The sequence below is a fragment of the Colossoma macropomum genome, unplaced genomic scaffold (genome assembly GCF_904425465.1).
Source record: "Colossoma macropomum unplaced genomic scaffold, Colossoma_macropomum, whole genome shotgun sequence".
In the NCBI taxonomy this organism is placed as follows: domain Eukaryota; kingdom Metazoa; phylum Chordata; class Actinopteri; order Characiformes; family Serrasalmidae; genus Colossoma; species Colossoma macropomum.
This window is the reverse complement of record NW_023494803.1, coordinates 43,126,195-43,145,734: the sequence shown is the minus strand read 5'-3', so window position 1 is coordinate 43,145,734 and position 19,540 is coordinate 43,126,195. Positions and strand designations below refer to the sequence as shown.

Here is a 19,540-nt window from a genome sequence, read left to right as displayed (position 1 = left end):
AGAGAAAGAGGATGGAGAATGATAGAGTGACAGAGAGACATAGATAGAGAGAGAGAGAGAGAGAGAGAGAGAGAGAGAGAGAGAGAGATCACCTGTTATTTTTATTATACAGGTGAATTCACTGTATATTTATACACAATATTTTATCAAATGAGTTTAACTGGTTGATTTGATTGAAATATGACAGAAATAAAATTTTGTATTAAAATGAAGGAAAAATTGTTCATTAAATGAACTAAAGCACGTTTCTGCTGAATGCCAGTCTTTTTGTTGCTTTATCCAGATACCTACTGTTCTCATACCCTTCTTTCTTCTATTGCATGTTCTGTGACCTTGACCTTGACCTTGACCTTGGAAAAGGCACTTTATAAATTCAACCCATCATTGTCAAAAGCATGAGTCATCAAAGCATGTCAATACACAGACATGTCTAATGCAGAAACTTTGTAATTTGCTTTGTAGGAAGGTTTTGTTTACCTGTTTTCCACTGCTAAGATAATGCTCCCTTCCACTAGTCAGCTAACGGGATTTTCAATGTTATGTTAGCACCAAGCCAATGGTGGTGAATATTTATATTCATAACAGCTCTCTAGATGAACCTTATATTGTCCCGAGCATCAGATCCAATCTGAGAACTCACTGTTTAAATCCTGCTACAGGATTTATAATATATCAGCATGTACAATTACAGCTTTCTGTGAGCTACACTGTAGAAAATGGTTCATCAGTTCAGCCTAAAAGATGACTTCATGTGGTAACAAGTAAATTAGGTAGTTTTATTCAGCCTAAATCAATATATTGAATGAAGAATAAAGACTACTCATTACCACATGAAGTACATTTTTAGGTGTATATTCCTATCTATGTGTGTGTACTAGTTCCAAAGTGCCTTTTGTGATACAAACTACATAAAAATCTATATATTTCCAGCTTTTCTAAATAAATTCTTTTGATATTGAATAAATGTGAACACTTATAAAACTAAAACACTAAAAAGCTTCTTCCTATGCAAAAATCAAAAGACCAGCCCACCTCTATAAGAAACACTATTATATGTTCTTTTTAAACAGTGATAATACACTATATGGACACCTCTGCTAATTAGTGAGTTTAGCCACACCCATCACTAACAGCTGTACAAGTCAAGCACATAGCCTTGCAGTGTCCATAGACAAACACTGCCCTGCTGTTATTATTAAATGAGATCTAGGAGCAACAGCAGCTCAGCCACAAAGTGGTAGATCGTTCAAATTCACAGATGTGGCCACTAAGTGCTGAAAATTGCCTATCCTGTGTCACATCACTCACTACAGAGTTCCAAACTGCCTCTGGAAGCAACATCAGCACAAGAACTGTGTGTCAGGAACTTCAGGAAACGGGTCTCCATGGATGAACAGCTGCACACAAGCCTAAGATCACTATGTGCAATGCCAAGCGTCGGCTGGAGGGGTGTAACGTGCCGCCACTGGACTCTGGAGCAGTGGAAACGTGTTCTCTGGAGTGATGAATCAGCTTCACTGTCTGGCAGTCTGATGGATGAATCTGAGCTTGGTCGATGCTGGGAGAATGGCAGAATGCATAGTGCCAACAGTAGAGTTTGGTGGAGGAGGGATGATGGGCTGGGCTGGTTTTCAGGGTTTGGGCCCCCTCAGTTCCAGTGAAGGGTGATGTTGATGCTGCAGCACAAAGACATTTTACACAGTTATCTGCTTCCAGCTTTGTGTCAGCAGTTTGGGGAAGAGCCTTTCCTGTTCCAGCAGGACTGAGCCCCTGTGCACAAAGCAGCTCCATAAAGACATGGAGTGACCAGTTTGGTGTGGAGGAACTCCAGTGGCCTGCACAGAGCCCTGATGGGGTGCTCTCAATCTCATATAGGTGTGATGGTTAGGTGTCCACATACTTTAGGCCATATAGTGTATAAGGTAGCAGATTTATTAGAAAATGTATCTTCAAAGCACCAGTGTACTCTCTCTCTCTCTCTCTCTGTGAACGCACTCTCCCTCAGCCTCAGGCCTCCTCCCAGCCGCATTACGCAGTGTGTTGCAGTGTTGTTCTGAAAGATAAGTAGACGTTTCCATTAGCAGACGCTGGCTGGGCTTTAATGCGTAAGTTTAGCACTTAAGAGAATATATCAGCCTGGCGATGAGGCATTGTCCCGTTTTACAGCAGCTGCGGATTTCTTTTACGGCTCAACAATATCCTGCTTACTTCAGTAATATTTGCTTACCGCAGGGCGAGCCAGGCCAGCTTTACAGAGAGAGAGAGAGAGAAAGACAGTGAGAAAGAAGAAAAGTAGACAGAGTGAGAGGGAGTACCCATAATACATTGTCATGTCATGGAATACCCATAATGCACTATATAGAAAGCTTTGTGGAATGTATAGTGTCCCGAGTGGTGCGAGCATGTTAGTGTTGGCCGTGTCATCAGGATATCACGATTTTGATTCTTAGTGATGCTACAGCCGTCTGTGGCCAGGAGTCCAAGAGATCACTACTGGCCTCACTTTCTCAGGGTGGGTGCGATGCATTCAGCCACAGGTACTGATGTTGGATGGTCAGTTCTGGATCACTCCAACTCATCCTAAAGGTATTGGGTGGAGCTACATCACTCCAGAGAACACAGTTCCACTGCTCCACAGCCAAATGCTGGGGGGCTTTATACCCTTCTAGCCCACGCTTAGCTTTGGGCATCTTCAGTACAGGGAAGCAAGGCAATTTTCATCTGATTCATTCAATCAATCATTTCATTCATTTCTATGGAGACAGATGGCTGGGTTGAGTTTTTCTCAACTGTATGCAAAAAAGAAGCAAGTTGCCCTGCTGGCAGCCAATTAGGTTGCCAAAATGTGCAGTGGTGCATTATGTTAAAACTATCAAGCCATACCAAGAATTACCAAAACAAAAAAAACAAAAAAAAACATACCAAAAGCTACCAAAACACACCAAGAGCTATCAAACCATACCTAGGATGATCAAACCATGCAAAGAACTACCAAATCGTACCTAGCATAACCAAATTGCACCAAGAACTACCGAACCATACAAAGAATAACCAAACCATACAAAGAAAATATACTACCAAACTGTATCAAAATTACCAAACTGTACCAAGAACTACCAAACCATACAGAACTACCAAACCGTACCAATAACCACCAAACCATACAAAGGATAACCAAACCATACAAAGAACTACCAAACTGTACAAAGAACTACCAAACTGTACAAAGAACTACCAAACTGTACAAAGAACTACCAAACCATGTCAAGAACTACCAACTAAGCAGCTCTTTTGTTTAATTTGAAAGCAATCTGCCGGCCCCTCCCCCACCCATGATAGCATTGTCAATCGGCGATGGCTGTGCAGAGCTGGATGATGGTATGTTGCACACAATCTCACAAACCTACAACAGAAATGAAATTAAGTTTTATGTAGGTTTCCAAAGTTGCATGAAAGGTTTATGACGTAAAGCCGGCCTCATAGGAATGTACACACGCGCTAGGTAAGTGTGAGAGCGTGTGAGAGGGATTAAGGCCATGCTGCACGTCCGTAATCTGATCAGATGAATTCATCCTTCCATCCTCCCACTCAAACTCAGACTCACTCTAACACAGCAGAGTGCACTCGCCTCTTCAACACAAACACAGATATTCATTCCATTTCCACAAAGTAAATACCACACAAATATTTGCAGTCAGATCAAAAGGATTGGCGTTTCTGATAAAGCGCCCCCTAATCATCTCAGGAAGGCTGGCAAATGCAGAAAGCTTTGTTTTCTTTTTCAAAGAGCGGCTCTAAAGTAGTGAGGATGAACGCAGAGTTATTATCTCAGACAGAGTTCGTGTTAATTCTCATTTCCAAAAGTCACTTTAACTATCGCAGATAAATGAAAGGTTTAGTATCTCAGTGTGATGGGAGCAGATCTTAATGCTCATTTCTAACTGACTCTAAACTGCATAAATAGATGGAGATTTACTAATTTAATGTAATTAACCTCAATGTTCATCTTAATTAAGGATGCGTTTGATTGTGGGAATTGTGAACTGATGCCGATATTCAATTTTTAAATATTTATAAAACATAGAAATTGGGATTAAATTTACCTGCATTAGCATTACAGAGAAATATAAGCTCCCTGGATAAAAAATTAGTCACCTTGCGTGTTTAGTAGTAACTTCAGGCTCCTGCAGATGCCGTTGCACGAGGATGATCGAGCTATAAATATCTGCAGGGTGTGCAACGAGATTCATAGATTGAGAAGACAAGGTGGTACAGTGCAGTGAATGTCTATTCAGTGTGCAGCAAATTGGTTGCAAAGAAGATGTTAATGACTGGCAGAGTGATTGCATTTGGGCGGCCAAAGGCCACAGCGTGAAGGAAGTAGCTGAATTAGCAGGTGTACTGAAGTGTACGGTCATACGGGTCGACCAGCAGTGGCCAAAATCCCAGCCTACAGGAAATTCTCCTCAGAATTGAGGCCAAAAGACGAAATTGATGGACAGGGACCGCCGGCGTGTTTCACAGCTTGTGAATAAAAATTGCTTTCCTTCCAGGCAAGAATTGCTTCTAGAAGTCAATGCAGGTCCTTCACATGATAAACATTCAGGAGTGTTCACACATCTGGACTGGCCTGCAAAACCCCAGATTTGAAGCCTCTTGAAAATCTGTGGGACGACCTGGAACAACGAGTAAGATGCCAGTGAAGGCATCCACGAAATCTGGCTGAACCTCCAAATAGCGAAATAAATCCAAAATCATTGTGCATCCTAGTTTGAAAAAAAGGATAATGTATTATTTCAGTATGAATAAAGTTGATCAGGATGTCCATAAAGTTTTTTACAGCACATCTCAATCAGATCAGATATGTGGATGAGAAACGCCACTATACCACATTCACTTTTCCATTATTGATACTGAACCTCAATAATGATGGCAAAACTGATTTTTTTTCCTCCTTCTTTTCAACAGAAGCACTTCGCTTAAAATCTAAAAGAACCATGTTCAGACTGCTCAAACAGACACTCTGCTACCATTCGGGGAAAATTATATACAGAATAAAGTGGCTTATACAGAAGATTTTTTATTCAGGGAAACTGTTTCACAAAAAGAGGAAGAAAAACAAAAAATCACAGCACTACAGAGCCCTGCTGGTGACATCCTGAATGAACAGAAACAATGCATGGCCAGGCTGTATTAACACGTACAGGCATTGGAATGAGATAACTAAGTCATACCCATGACTTAGTAAGGCGTGGGAATGAGATAATGGCTTATTAAGCTATGGTCAAGGCTTAATTATCTCATTGCCACACCTTACTAAGTTGTGGCTATGCATTAGGATCTCGTTCCCACACCTTACTAAGTCAGGGCATGGGAATGAGGTAATTAAGTCAGGGCCACGACTTAGTAAGGTGTGGGAGCAAGATCCTAATGCATGGCCATGACTTATTAAGACGTGGTAATGAGATCCTAATGCACGGCTATGACTAAGTAAGGTGTGGGAATGGGATAATTAAGTCGTATCCACGACTTAGAAAAGGCGTGGGAATGAGATAATGGCTTATTAAGCTGTGGTCAAGGCTTAATTATCTCATTGCCACACCTTACTAAGTCGTGGCTATGCATTAGGATATCGTTCCCACACCTTACTAAGTCAGGGCATGGGAATGAGGTAATTAAGTCAGGGCCACGACTTAGTAAGGCACGGGAATCAGCACAAGGCTTAATTATCTCATTCCCACACCTTACTAAGTTGTGGCCACAACTTAATTATGTCGCTCTCACACCTTACTAAGTCGTGGCCACATGTTATTTTTATTTATATGGGATGTCACCAGCAGGGCTCCGTGCAGTGCAAATGTATGTACAATAATTGTACTTATAATAAAATAGCTAGTTACTCGTTCCCGTGGTAACGTCAGGCTACATGAGGCTACTCTTGTAATCATGTTATCTGATCTGCTTTGCTTTGTGTTAAAAATGCAATTCTGTGATATTTCAAGCAAGAAATATTTTCTCTACCTGTATGTCAATCTTGCTGTCATACAACAACTTAGATAAATAGAACTACTTAAAATACACTAAAATTGACATAAATATTAATTGTCCTCTCTCGAAGTCTGAGAGACAGTTCCGCCAGAACGAGCTGAATCAGGTTTGCAAGACCTTTTAGCAAAGAGTAGGAGCACAAGAGTTCATTAACTTTATTGATGCTAACTTAAATATCATCTGATATTGTGACACTTTATCATATTTGAAAAAATATCATGATATTATTGGGCGATGCTGATACTGAGCCCTATCTCAGTGTGATTAGAGTGAATGTTAATGAAGCAGCTTCCTTTGTTCTGGATCTGATCTCAGAAAGTTTAGCAACATATCCAGGAGGAAAAGCTGCCGCTGTTGTTGACAGCCAATAAAGAAACAATGATGAAGGCGATGCTGATTTATGCTCTAATCAGGAATGAATGAGGATGAGTCAATCCCCTCAGGCAGAGCACATGGCTTTTTGCTACACTGTCTTTCTCGCAGCTCATAACACTGAAAACATGGTGATCTGTCCGATCAGTGATGTACCCAGTCCAAAATTCATATGCGCCCCATGGTTTGGCAACTTTCCATAAACTGTACAGACAGTCTATTATTATGTCTAGATTGCTTTTTTTCTTTTGATTTTGTCCATAAATCTGTAGAAAAGTTACACAGTCCACAAAAGGTACCCAGTCCAAATGTTTTTTTTTTTTTCAAAAACAACAACACTGCAATGAAAATGTTGATTGACAATGTTTGCAAATTGCATTTATTTGTCTTTTTACAACTTAGATATATTTAAATTTTCCAGTAGAAGTTATTGAGACTCCAAATGGTGAATGCAAGCTGAATGCAAAGAGTGAAGAATGGTTAGTGAACAGTGAGTTTAAGACAGTGAAGAATGAACAAGGAAGAGTAAAGAGTGAACAGTGAACAGTGAAGAGTGAAGAGTGTATGTCAAACAATGAAGAGTAAGCATTGAAGAGTAAACAGTTAAAGGTAAAGAATGAATGGTGACAAGTAAAAAGCGAACAGTGAAGAGTATACACTAATGAGCGAACAGTGTAAAGAGTGAACAGTGAAGAGTATGCACTAATGAGCGAACAGTGTAAAGAGTGAACAGTGAAGAGTATGCACTAATGAGCGAACAGTGTAAAGAGTGAACAGTGAAGAGTATGCACTAATGAGCGAACAGTGTAAAGAGCGAACAGTGAAGAGTATGCACTAATGAGCGAACAGTGTAAAGAGCGAACAGTGAAGAGTATGCACTAATGAGCGAACAGTGTAAAGAGCGAACAGTGAAGAGTATGCACTAATGAGCGAACAGTGTAAAGAGCGAACAGTGAAGAGTATGCACTAATGAGCGAACAGTGTAAAGAGCGAACAGTGAAGAGTATGCACTAATGAGCGAACAGTGTAAAGAGCGAACAGTGAAGAGTATACACTAATGAGCGAACAGTGTAAAGAGCGAACAGTGAAGAGTATACACTAATGAGCGAACAGTGTAAAGAGCGAACAGTGAAGAGTATACACTAATGAGCGAACAGTGTAAAGAGCGAACAGTGAAGAGTATGCACTAATGAGCGAACAGTGTAAAGAGCGAACAGTGAAGAGTATGCACTAATGAGCGAACAGTGTAAAGAGCGAACAGTGAAGAGTATACACTAATGAGCGAACAGTGTAAAGAGCGAACAGTGAAGAGTATACACTAATGAGCGAACAGTGTAAAGAGCGAACAGTGAAGAGTATACACTAATGAGCGAACAGTGTAAAGAGCGAACAGTGAAGAGTATACACTAATGAGCGAACAGTGTAAAGAGCGAACAGTGAAGAGTATGCACTAATGAGCGAACAGTGTAAAGAGCGAACAGTGAAGAGTATACACTAATGAGCGAACAGTGTAAAGAGCGAACAGTGAAGAGTATACACTAATGAGCGAACAGTGTAAAGAGCGAACAGTGAAGAGTATACACTAATGAGCGAACAGTGTAAAGAGCGAACAGTGAAGAGTATACACTAATGAGCGAACAGTGTAAAGAGTGAACAGTGAAGAGTATGCACTAATGAGCGAACAGTGTAAAGAGCGAACAGTGAAGAGTATACACTAATGAGCGAACAGTGTAAAGAGCGAACAGTGAAGAGTATGCACTAATGAGCGAACAGTGTAAAGAGCGAACAGTGAAGAGTATACACTAATGAGCGAACAGTGTAAAGAGCGAACAGTGAAGAGTATACACTAATGAGCGAACAGTGTAAAGAGTGAACAGTGAAGAGTATACACTAATGAGCGAACAGTGTAAAGAGTGAACAGTGAAGAGTATGCACTAATGAGCGAACAGTGTAAAGAGTGATCAGTGAAGAGTAAAATGACTTCATTCTTGTCTTTATTTAAGTTGTTCTCAAACCACCCCTCAGGGACGCCCAGGTGGCCCAGATTTTTGCTTTAACCAAACTTGCAACACAGGGGACAAAATGTGGACTGTCCCTGAGGACAAGTATGAGGACCACTGCTTTATTCAACTGAAGGAAATATCCATTCTATTACACATGGTATCTATGGGACACAGTCATTTGGCCAAATAATACATGTAAATCTGGGTGTCGTCAGCATAACTGTGACAGCTAATTTTGTTGTTTTGCAGGATTTAGCCTAACTGGAGTATGTAGAGTTTGAATAAGAGGGGCCCAAGAATTGAGCCTTGGGGAACCCCACAAGTCATGGTTGTTCGATCAGATGCATGGCTTCCAATGGACTGCCCGTGTCTTCTAAATATGATTTGAGGACCATTCCAGAGAGTCATACACAATTTTCCAGTCAGTCTAAGAGTGTTTAGGGTCTACAGTGTCAAAGGCAGCACTAAGTTCCAGCAGTGGTTAGTCTTATCTGTGTCAGCAAGTCAATAAACATGCTTGGTCCATAATCTACGCTGCTTCTGAACTGTCTAAATTACAGTCTGTATACATGTTAATAACATCAGTGCCACTTACTCTGCAGTGTGTTGCAGATGCACAAGCATCCCTTCATCATTTTTCATTTTGAGCCACACCCACTTGTGGTTTGTAATTTAAAGGAAGGTTTCAAAAAAGCACTGTTCAAGAATCTCTTTCGAAATCAAGGTATCAGAATTGGCATCAAACCGTCTAGTAGAGATTACTTCACAACTCAACATGGTTTAAGATGAGTGTGTGATGTTTTCGGCGTGCAGTTAGCATCATGCTAATTGGTGAGGTATAAGCTTCCATTACTTGATAGCTACAGTAGCCTTGTAGCACCACTGTGAAGCTAAAGAAGCAAAATTCAGACACCAAACATGTCATGGCTGATCGACTACCTTTGGGTTAAGTGGGGGAATGTAGATTTTTTTGCTGAACAGTCGCTTTAATCTTTAATGCAGGTTGTTCCTGCAACTATACCTGTCCTTCCCAGGACAAAAGAGCAGTCAGAGAGATAGATAGAGAGAGAGAGAGAGAGAGAGAGAGAGAGAGAGAAAGAGACATACATACATGTCTAATTACATTACAACCTCATTGGCCTTTGTACACAGCATCTATTTCTATTCACAGCTGTCACTTTTCCACTGCTTAAACCAGCGGGGTGGCGAGATCAAAACAAGCCACTGCTGCCTCGCTGACAGCTCATTATCACACACAAACACCCCCTGAAGGCTCTCCCACTCAAACCTCTGACATTTTACCTCCCCGTCTCCCCCCGTCCCTCCGACTCTCCAAAAAACCCACCATTTAAAACGTTCAGGCCAGCGCAGCGACCTCATCCTGTCTCTCTATTGTGATTTTGTGTGGCTTCACAATCTGCCTGTTTTGACTGGAATCGTTTCAACTTGTTTTTTCCCTGCCAAATACTCTGAAAGCTCGGCTGCAGCTTTTTTTCCCCTCCACAGCGCCGATGCTCTGTCCCCTTTCATACTCAAAAATAGCTTTCCAAACGATTCAGGTGCATCTGCAGAAAAAAAGAAAAAAAAAAAACACTGCAGGATACTTGTGCTCATCCAAATATGTAGGAGGACATCAGCTCACAGGGCCCAAAAACAAAGTTATGGTGAAATAAACACAAAGTGTAAACATAAACATGGAGAACGCAGTCCAAATAGGAAGCTATTTTGCATGTCAATCAAAAGCCAAAAACAACACGTTGATTGATGCTGTTTACCTACTCCTCACACCATTGCTGACATTTATTTGATTAATACAGTTTAGTTATATTTTAATGTCTCAGTAGAGGCTTCACAGGCACCAAATACAGAATGCAAGAAAAGAAACCTCCCCAGCACACCAACCTTTTCACCAACCTCCCACCACAAAACACAATATCAATGAAGGCACTGAAAGCTTGCTGAATAGTACTATACACTAAGTGTAGTCTGATAGATAGATAGATAGATAGATAGATAGATAGATAGATAGATAGATAGATAGTAGTGGCTCTTCTGTATTGAACACCATTATTGTTGTGTTGTGCTGTCCATAGTGCTGAATAGTGAACAGTGAAGAATGAAGAGTGAGTGGTGAACAGTGAGTAGTGGACAGTGAAGAATGAAGAGTGAGTGGTGAGCAGTGAATAGTCAACAGTGTAGAATGAAGAGTGAGTGGTGAATAGTGAGTAGTGAACAGTGAAGAATGAAGAGTGAGTGGTGAGCAGTGAATAGTGAACAGTGAAGAATGAAGAGTGAGTGGTGAGCAGTGAATAGTCAACAGTGAAGAATGAAGAGTGAGTGGTGAGCAGCGAACAGTGAACAGTGAAAAATGAAGAATGAATAGTGAACAGTGAAGAATGAACAGTGAGATGTGAGTAGTGAGTTCTAAACAAGTCACCAGTAATAACTCAGGACAGAGTGAATTATGAGCAGTTAACAGCAAACTGTGAACAGTGTGCGACGATCCATAATCAGTGAAGAGTAAACAGTGAATAGTGAACAGTGAGGAGTGCACAGTGTGCTGCTATCATCTCGCTGTCTCCAGGCAGAAACAGAGATCTATCACTGCTCCACAAACCACAGCTTAGCTCAGCCTGGACACTGAGAGTGTGAGTATGTGTGTGTTTGTGAGTGTGTGTGTGTGTGTGCTGCTGTCGCACACTGCTGGTGACCAGAAGCACCATAACACACACAAGACAAGACAAAACAAAACAGACACTTACATGGTCCGCCATCCACAGCCTCAGTGTCAACACACGCACATCAGCTTACACCATCTCAGCACTACACCGGCTTCTTGGACGCTGTCGTGCAAATCCAATACCGTCCACCAAATCTGTCCAAATCCTTCGGTGTGAGCAAATGAGCTGGAGCTGCAGCTTTCTTTCACATTCCGTTCGTCTCTATTGCAACTTCATAAATAATCCACCACTTCTTCTACCTCTCCTTTTTCTTCATTGATCGATGCTGCCTCAATAATAACCCCAGCAGGCTGCGTCTGTCATTTCAAGATGAGCTTCATTTTCTCCTGAAGTGCTTCTGCTCTGCCAGTGGGTGTGGTGATCTCACACGATAAAGTGCTTCTATATTTTACCACCTACAGCACATGATTCACACGGCCAGCGTGATCAGCACGATCATTCAGGGTGTTAATCTTGCCCGGAGTGATTAAACAAGCCCTCGGGCACCACGTACAGCTGGAGAGGTTTTCGTAACACCACACAGGACACGTCTGAGGAGCATGTGAGCATCAGTTAGACCCAACCTAGGTGGTCTGTACTGTTTAAAAATGCTCTAAAATGTGCATTACACCCTAACAGTCTTGCCTGCACTGCAAAGCTGTGGGTTTCCACGCAGCTCTTGGCTTGTGGAGCCCAGTGGAGCTGCAGAAAATTGAATTATAGCACCACCAGGCAGCTGAAGAGGAGATGCACCTCGGTTTAATATGCAATTCTGACTTTATTTCCCCATATAAATCCTACTAAACATGAGCAAAGAAAATGAAAGTGAGCCAGTCCATTGATGATAATGTCTAATTAGCTTGTCATTTGCTGCTAATGTCAGTCATTAAAGGCTGCCCATGAAATATTATCTCTGAAAGGACCACAGTGGGGGAGGGATGAGGAAAAAGTGCATTATTGGCGATTATTCATGTTAGTATGCTAATAAGTGGTGTAATAAGATCGATCACATTATAGATGAACTGCCTTCATCAGCAGGTCAGAAAGCAGGCTGAGCTGGGTGGATGGACTGAAAAAGAAAGGAAGAAAGGTGGCGGGGGGGCTATTTTGGGGGGGCTGATTTTATTATTTTATGTCCAAAGTTTTCACAAGAAATCCATTGGTGCATAAAACCAGTTGTGAAACAGCTTAATTAGAAGGTCAGTGCTGGACATGCCTTGGGAAAAGCCCAGTAATACAGCCATTTGGAGAGAGATAACTCACTAAATCTCACCGTGAGCCTTTCGCTCGCGCGCAACGCGAAATATGACCCCTTAAAGCCAATTTTCGCTAAATCCAACCGCGCTCCGTTGACATTCGTGCTAAATGGGGTGAGGATGGAGGCTAGATGACTAAACCTGCTTGCTGTATCATAATCTGGACCTTTGCCCAGGTCCACGACTCTTGTAAGATGCACTCAAAGGCACGCACGCACGCGCGCACATATCATGACAGCATCGCGAAGCTGAGATAAGATCACCGTTGCCATTTGGACGCAGAAAGAGCTGATGCACATTTTAGACTTTCAGGGTGAGGCAGTGAAACAAGACAGACGCCCCCAAAACACGGTCACTCAAACAGCATATGGACCTATAATATTGTAATACACAGAACCAAAACGGACACCAACTACGTTTAACCTCAGCTACGTAACACTGTCTTTATTTTTTTTGCCTTTTCCACTTAACAAACGTCACTCCCTCCGCTGATACAGACGCACATACCTGAGCTGGAAGCTTCAAGTCCCATTCAAGACGCTCTCAAACCTCGAATCGACCAAAATCTGCCTAGTTTTTCCAGCACAAACGCGGCTGCATCCGCCTCTGTATACTGAGCAAAGCAAAGCAAGCCAGAATTGGTCCAGAAAGGAAAAGTTTACCTCGATGAAGGAATGGCAGCCTCCGATGAGGGGGGGAGTTAGGGGGTCTGAATCTCCTCACATGTCGTTTTCTCCCATTCTGCTGCTTTTCTCTGCCCCATCTGATGCAGGGCTAGACGGTGGGACAGCATCCAAACCTTCAGAGCCCTTATCCATCACCGCACACGCACAAATACACGCATACAAACACCACGGCTTCTTCTTTGGCGCAAAAAAATAATAATAATAAGAGAAAAAATTCCAAAGCGTTTGGCGGAGAAATCCAATGAGTTTGAGTTTGGTGAATACGCGAGATGTTTGGGGAGGATCCTAAGCGGTCTCCACGAAGAAGAGCGCCATCCTCCTGCAGCGAAACGGCGAGATTGTGCCCTTCCTTCACGCCCACCAACCCTGGAGCTCCCAGATTAGACCCCCAGCTCGCGCTCTGCCTCCAAACCGAGCTAATCCGGGGCGCTTTGCCGGCGTACCCTCCATTCAAGTGGCCAGAAAACTCCCTCGCGCTCTCTCCCTGCCCCTCTCTGCACTCCCAGCGCTGCCAATCCAGACAGAAACCGAAGAGAAAAACGAGGGAAAGAAGGGTCTTCAGTGATGGAGATTACAGTGTAAACGCTGCATTCATTCTCAGCGAGGAATCACCGCCGATTACCGTCCATAAAAATGGACACACGAGGATCCAGCCTGCCCGATTCCAGCCAAAAGCCAATCCGTCACATAACCGCCCGCCCGAGCTGCTTCAACAAACTAGTTCAGCACCAGACAGAGGGGGCTACGCGCTCTCTCTCTCTCTCTCTCTCTCTCTCTCTCTCTCTCTCTGCAGTCTAAAGGAGGAGGAAATCAGCTCGGATTGGCTCCGTGTGACTCCCTCGCTCCTTCACATGATGTCTGTCACTCCGCTGTGGCGCGCCGTTTGTAAAATGCTGAATGGAGCTGAAACGCGCCTGTCGTGCTTTTTGGCACATTTGGCGTCACCGCCCACAAACAAAAAAATGCATAAATGTTTTTCTTTCCTCTATTTCTAAACTACGATATCAAATCAATAAAATAATGTGTGTTATAATGCATGTTCAAACAATGTTGTTGACATGTTAATTCTGGGTTATTTGTTCTACACTATCTATTCGCTGGGCTGTTCTGTTACATCATGATCAGATGATGATCAGATCATACCGTGTCAAAATACCTGAGGGCCAAAATATGATTCAGGAATGATTGAAAATATTACATTTTAAAAACACGTAGAGTCAGAGCTTTCTGAGAGCTGCCCTGTTTCCTATCACTGTATAAAAGATGCACAAGGCTTCTTCTTCATTAACTGAAGCTGCAGGTCTAGTCAGAGAAGAAACGCTCTCACAGTGTGTCCCAGTTCAGGGACCGGATCCTTCGGAGGACGCGGTCTATGAAGGCGTGTCCTTCGAAGGCTGTTTAGACCCACGAAGGCTGAACTGAAATGAGGCTGCCTGCTCTATGGTAGGGTTCCTGTTTGCTGTTCCCGCCGTTACTGGTGCACCATGAAACTCCGCTCCTGTCAAGTTCTTTTAAAGTTCTTTAAAGATGGAGCCAGAAACTTTTAGTTAATTGTTTATTTTTTCATTTATTTGAGCTGGAGATGCTTCTCTCTGTTGGCTCCTTGCTCCTTCAGACCACATTTACTGGCTTTTTTTTTTTTAACGTCTGTATCGTTTGCTATTCAAATCAGTTTAAACCCAATACATTCATTTAAAAGTGAACTCTTCAGCCACCGTTCGATCCTCTGCTGACGTCACCATGTTCATGAATCTTCACCGGCACGCAATGAACCTCAGGAACCTCAGAACCTCATGTTGCCTGGCGAAGGATCCATCCGTTGCCATGGAAAAGAAGGTCACATTTCTCGGCCGCATATGAAGGAGCCTTTGAAATGGACAGTCTAGTCGCGCCGCCGTGACGCAGTCAGCCTTCAAATGCAGCCTCTGAAGGGCACAGCGCCTGAATTGAGACACACGGTTAAACTTTAGCTAACTTTGCTACCACAGTGCGGCATATTACACTGTAATTTTACAGCACTGCTGCCACCATCAGGTGAAAGGAAGAACTGAAGCGTACTGGCTGATGGGCCATGGGCTAAATAAAATCTGTCCATGGGCCACATTTGGCCCTGGGGCTGGATTTGAACACCCTGTTCCATAAGCACTCGTTTTCTGAAGGTGGGTCTCAAGAAGAACTGAGAGTCAGTTTAGTACTTACGACTGAGAGATGTGCTTAATACATCACTCAAGTGTAAATTTAAACAATTAAGTTAGGGTTACATTTGGGGTTATAGGCTCCTTCATTTAATGGAATTTGGGTTGGATTATTTGGGACTGGACTGGACTGGACTGGACTGGGTTGGGTTGGGTTGGATAGGACTGAAGTTATCAGCTACCAGTTGTGTTGCGTGGGGTTTAAGTTGGAAATTCATTGGTTTGTGTGGGTTGGGGTGGGTGAAGTTTGTGTGGGTTGAGTTGGTTTAGGATTAGGATTGGGTTAGGATTGAGGTTAGGTTGGAGTGGGTTAAGGTGGAGTTGATCTGGGTTGGCTTTAATTAGTTTTGTATTGGTCTAAATTAGGTTGAGTTGGGTTTGGATTAAACTGGCTTGAATTGAGTTGATCTAAGATTAGGATTGGTTAGTTTGGTTGAAGTTGGGTTGGGTGGGTTTAGGTGTAGCTGATTTGTGTGGGTTTGAGTCAGGTTTGGATTGGCTGAAGTTTGGTTGAGTCTGGAAATAACTGACTTGAATTGAGTTGGGTTAAAGTTGGTTTAAGGATTTGTTGGTTAGATTGGGAGTTGGATTAAATTAGGTTTGGTTGGGGTGGTTTTGGATGGAGATGGGGTTGGTTCAGGGGTTGAATTAGGTTTGGATTGGCTGAGGTTGGGTGGGGTTACATTCCTCACTTCAGTAACAAGAATAATTCAGTCAATTTGCATCATTTCTCTATGCAATTACTGAGGGGATTCCTTAAGGGATTAATAATAATCATTATCATTGAAATCACTGCAAAAGTCATCTTTGTTTGAGAAGTGCTTAGACTCTACAATGTTTATTGTAAGAGATGCACTGACCTAACTTCATTTAAATTATTTCCACATGAAGAAAATATAATACATCAACACAATTTGTCTTTTACTTAGTTTTGGCAAGCACTGAGTTTATGTAATATATTTTATTCATGTGGAAATAATGTCCACATTTGAATCAGGTTAATTCAGTGCAGCACTTTTGCAGTGCAGCTATAAAATGTCTAAAAGCTCCATCTTCTTAAATCCTCGCAAACTGCAGTCACATTTTCTGGTTCACGTCACACATGCACAGTGAAAAGTGTGTGTTCTGTTGCAGAGGGGCGTATTTTCCTCCCACTGTAACGAATTCTTGGCCTTTAGGGACCTTCTCTCTGCATGATACTGTTCCATGAATTACTGATGCGTTTTTGATCTGTTTTTAGAAATATGCAAGGAAGGTGATAATTAATTACTCAAATAGGGATTAATGAAAACGCTGCAATTATGGAACATAAATAACAGAAGTGATTAGGAGGATTGATGCTTCCTGTTTATGAAAGCTGCGCTCTCTTTCCGTTCCTACTTTCACTGCATAGATTTTCCTCACCATATGTGCTGTTTGTCTCATGTTCATTATATAAATAATGACCAGCTCATGCATGTAACCTGCCCACGGCCCACTGTACGACAAATCGTTCATCATATGTCTCTCAGGCTGTATTCCTGTAACAGCGAGCCTTGTGTTTCTTATTTATGATGGTTTTTTCTTCGGTGTGACAGAGGAACCATTTCCTTTGGTGTGCAGTAAATTCCTTCATGCTCAGCACACCTTCATCCGACCTGCAGAGAGCAGCCAAGCAGAAAGCCCCTCCAATAATATGGTGTCATGCTCTTTCCTGGAAGAAAATAAGAAAAAATCACAGACAAGGAGAAAGAAACAGGCCTCTGTTTTCTTTCTTTTTTTTCATCTTAAAATGATTGTCCTGTAGGATGAGGATGGAAAGCATGACAGACAGATAGATGGAAAGATTGAAAAATAAATGACACATGTAAGTCCCACCAAGAATGAACTGTATATATATATTACACAAACATAAATGCACCATGTACTTTCTTTAGAAACCTGTATGTTGGTGTAATGTGGTTGAACGGTGCTGGATGAACAAATGGAGGAGCTTTGAAAACCACTGTAAAGATCTGAGAGCTGTTTACTGAACCACAAATACATTTTTAATGCTTACATGGTTCAGTTTTTGCAGTTACAATGACTCTAGTACAGGTGTTTCTAATAAAGTGGCCAGTGAGTGGAAGTACAAGGTAGGTGTTTCTAATAAAGTGGCCAGTAAGTGGAAGTACAAGGTAGGTGTTTCTAATAAAGTGTCCAGTTAGTGGACGTACCAGGTGGGTGTTCCTAATAAAGTGTCCAGTGAGTGGAAGCCCAAGGTAAGTGTTTCTAATAAAGTGGCCAGTGAGTGGAAGCCCAAGGTAGGCGTTTCCAATAAATGGTCAGTAAGTGGAAGCAAAAGCTAGGTGTTTCTAATAAAGTGGCCAGTGAGAGGGAAGACAATGTATTATTTCAGATTTTCCACTATTTTCCCATCATCAACATTCCATATAAACTCAGAAGACTCGTGTAGGTTCACTGGTGGTTTTGGATAGTAAATAAAATGTCTATATTTGTGTTGTAGTCATGGCGACGCCTGGTTCCCATCACCACCACTGTAAGAAATCACCCTTTAATGTTTAACTTTAATGTTAATGTAATACAAATTTCCATTAAATCTGATAAGATAGTTACATGTTTCCATATTACTATTGACATTTTACTCTAACGCCATACACCAAGAATGCAATAGCACCTCTTATCTTCTCTGCATGGTTCCTATCATTTGAAGTTGACCTTACAGCTCGCTCTGGGGCAGTGGCTCGTGGTGAAGGCTGGTCTTTAATTTTGCCATGCTTCATTAAGACTGAAGAGGAAAGCTAAAGCAAAATTAGCTGGAACAGAGAGTGCAGTCAGCGTCTGTTTACGAGGTCATGCTCAATCACACTGATTTTTACGCACCGTGTAATTTGAGAACATTTGATGCCTAGAGCTGAGACAATGCTAAGGTTTGACTCACATCAGAGTCTAATATGTTTAACAATATATTGTTATTGTCATTGCAAAGCCTTGCATCTCAGAATTATAAGTTTAGATAAATCTAGAAAAGGAAGGAAAAACCCAAATGTATGTTAATGTAGTAAAATTTTATTCTACATTATTTTGGGCCATTTTTATGGCTCGATTCATCATGAATTGTCAACACAATATCAAACCTTGGTTAAAATAAGAGAAAAACACCTCTGCAATAATGCTAACTTCTGCTAGCACCTCTATGGGATTCTAGTAGTATGTTAGTGCTAAGCTAACAATCCTGATTGGATAATTTTCTGTTGCATGTCAGGATTTTAACCATTTTGTTTCTTACATAACAATACAGTAAGAGTTTTGCTACAATTCTTGTTTAAATGAAATAAGAAAGGTAATTATACATACATAATCTAAATCGCTTATCCTTCTGGGTCGCGGTGGGGTGCTGGAGCCTATCCCAGCGGTCTTTGGGCAGAAGGCAGGATACACCCTGGACAGGTCGCCAGTCCATCGCAGGGCAGACAGACAGACATACACAGTCACACACACTCACACCTAGGGGCAATTCAGCATGTCCAATCAGCCTGACTGCATGTTTTTGGACTGTGGGAGGAGAAAGGTAATTATATTAAATCAAATTAACAAACATGATTTTTTTATTTAACAGTAATCATTAGGCCTTCTCTGAAAGCCTTAAAGGTTCTGAGGGTTCCCCGTTGCTTATAATAAGCTGTATTTACTCAGTTCCATGTACGAAAGTAACACTTTGAAGGGTTTGTAACACTTTTTCAATGGTTTTCAAAATGTTATTTTAAAAATGTAGGTGTCAAAAGAGTTCTTTAACATGATGCCACAAAACCTTTGGGCTCCCTAAAGAACATTTCAGTTCAACATCAATGAAAGTTTTTACTGGAATCAACTGTCCAAGAGAAGAACCGGTGAGGAACCTTCATTTTTACTTGGGTCTGTTGAGTTGATGAGGTTTTATCTGCAGTTTTCTGCTGTTGAAAAACAGGAACCTTTCTGCAGGTTTTATATTTCCTGTGGTTACTGAGCAGCTGATCGATAAGATTTGTAACCTATTGATCGCTCCTGCTTATGAGAGATGATATAGGTTACACGGAGCAGGAAGTAACACTATCAGCATTGACAGATACATTTCTGCTTTAAGAGACTTGCTCTTACTCATAACATGACAATAACATTTTAATTCATATATTATTAAATTTCTTAACATCAATAACACTGTGTATTTTTTTCTGCGTGTCTGATTTAGCTTGCATTTTGAATTACTTTACTACCGCACTCTGACAAAGGCATATTTTGAGA

General features: G+C 41.7%; 1 protein-coding gene across 1 annotated transcript in view; it reads right to left on the bottom strand.

Moving 5' to 3' along the window:
* The window catches only part of lrfn5a (leucine rich repeat and fibronectin type III domain containing 5a), a 96,182-nt gene extending 82,385 nt beyond the window's left edge, over nt 1-13,797 (bottom strand). Inside the window, exon 1 of the mRNA XM_036594072.1 lies at nt 13,062-13,797. The gene's annotated coding sequence lies outside the window, so the exon portion shown is untranslated. The remainder of the gene's footprint in view (nt 1-13,061) is intronic.
* Nucleotides 13,798-19,540: the final 5,743 nt, after the last annotated feature.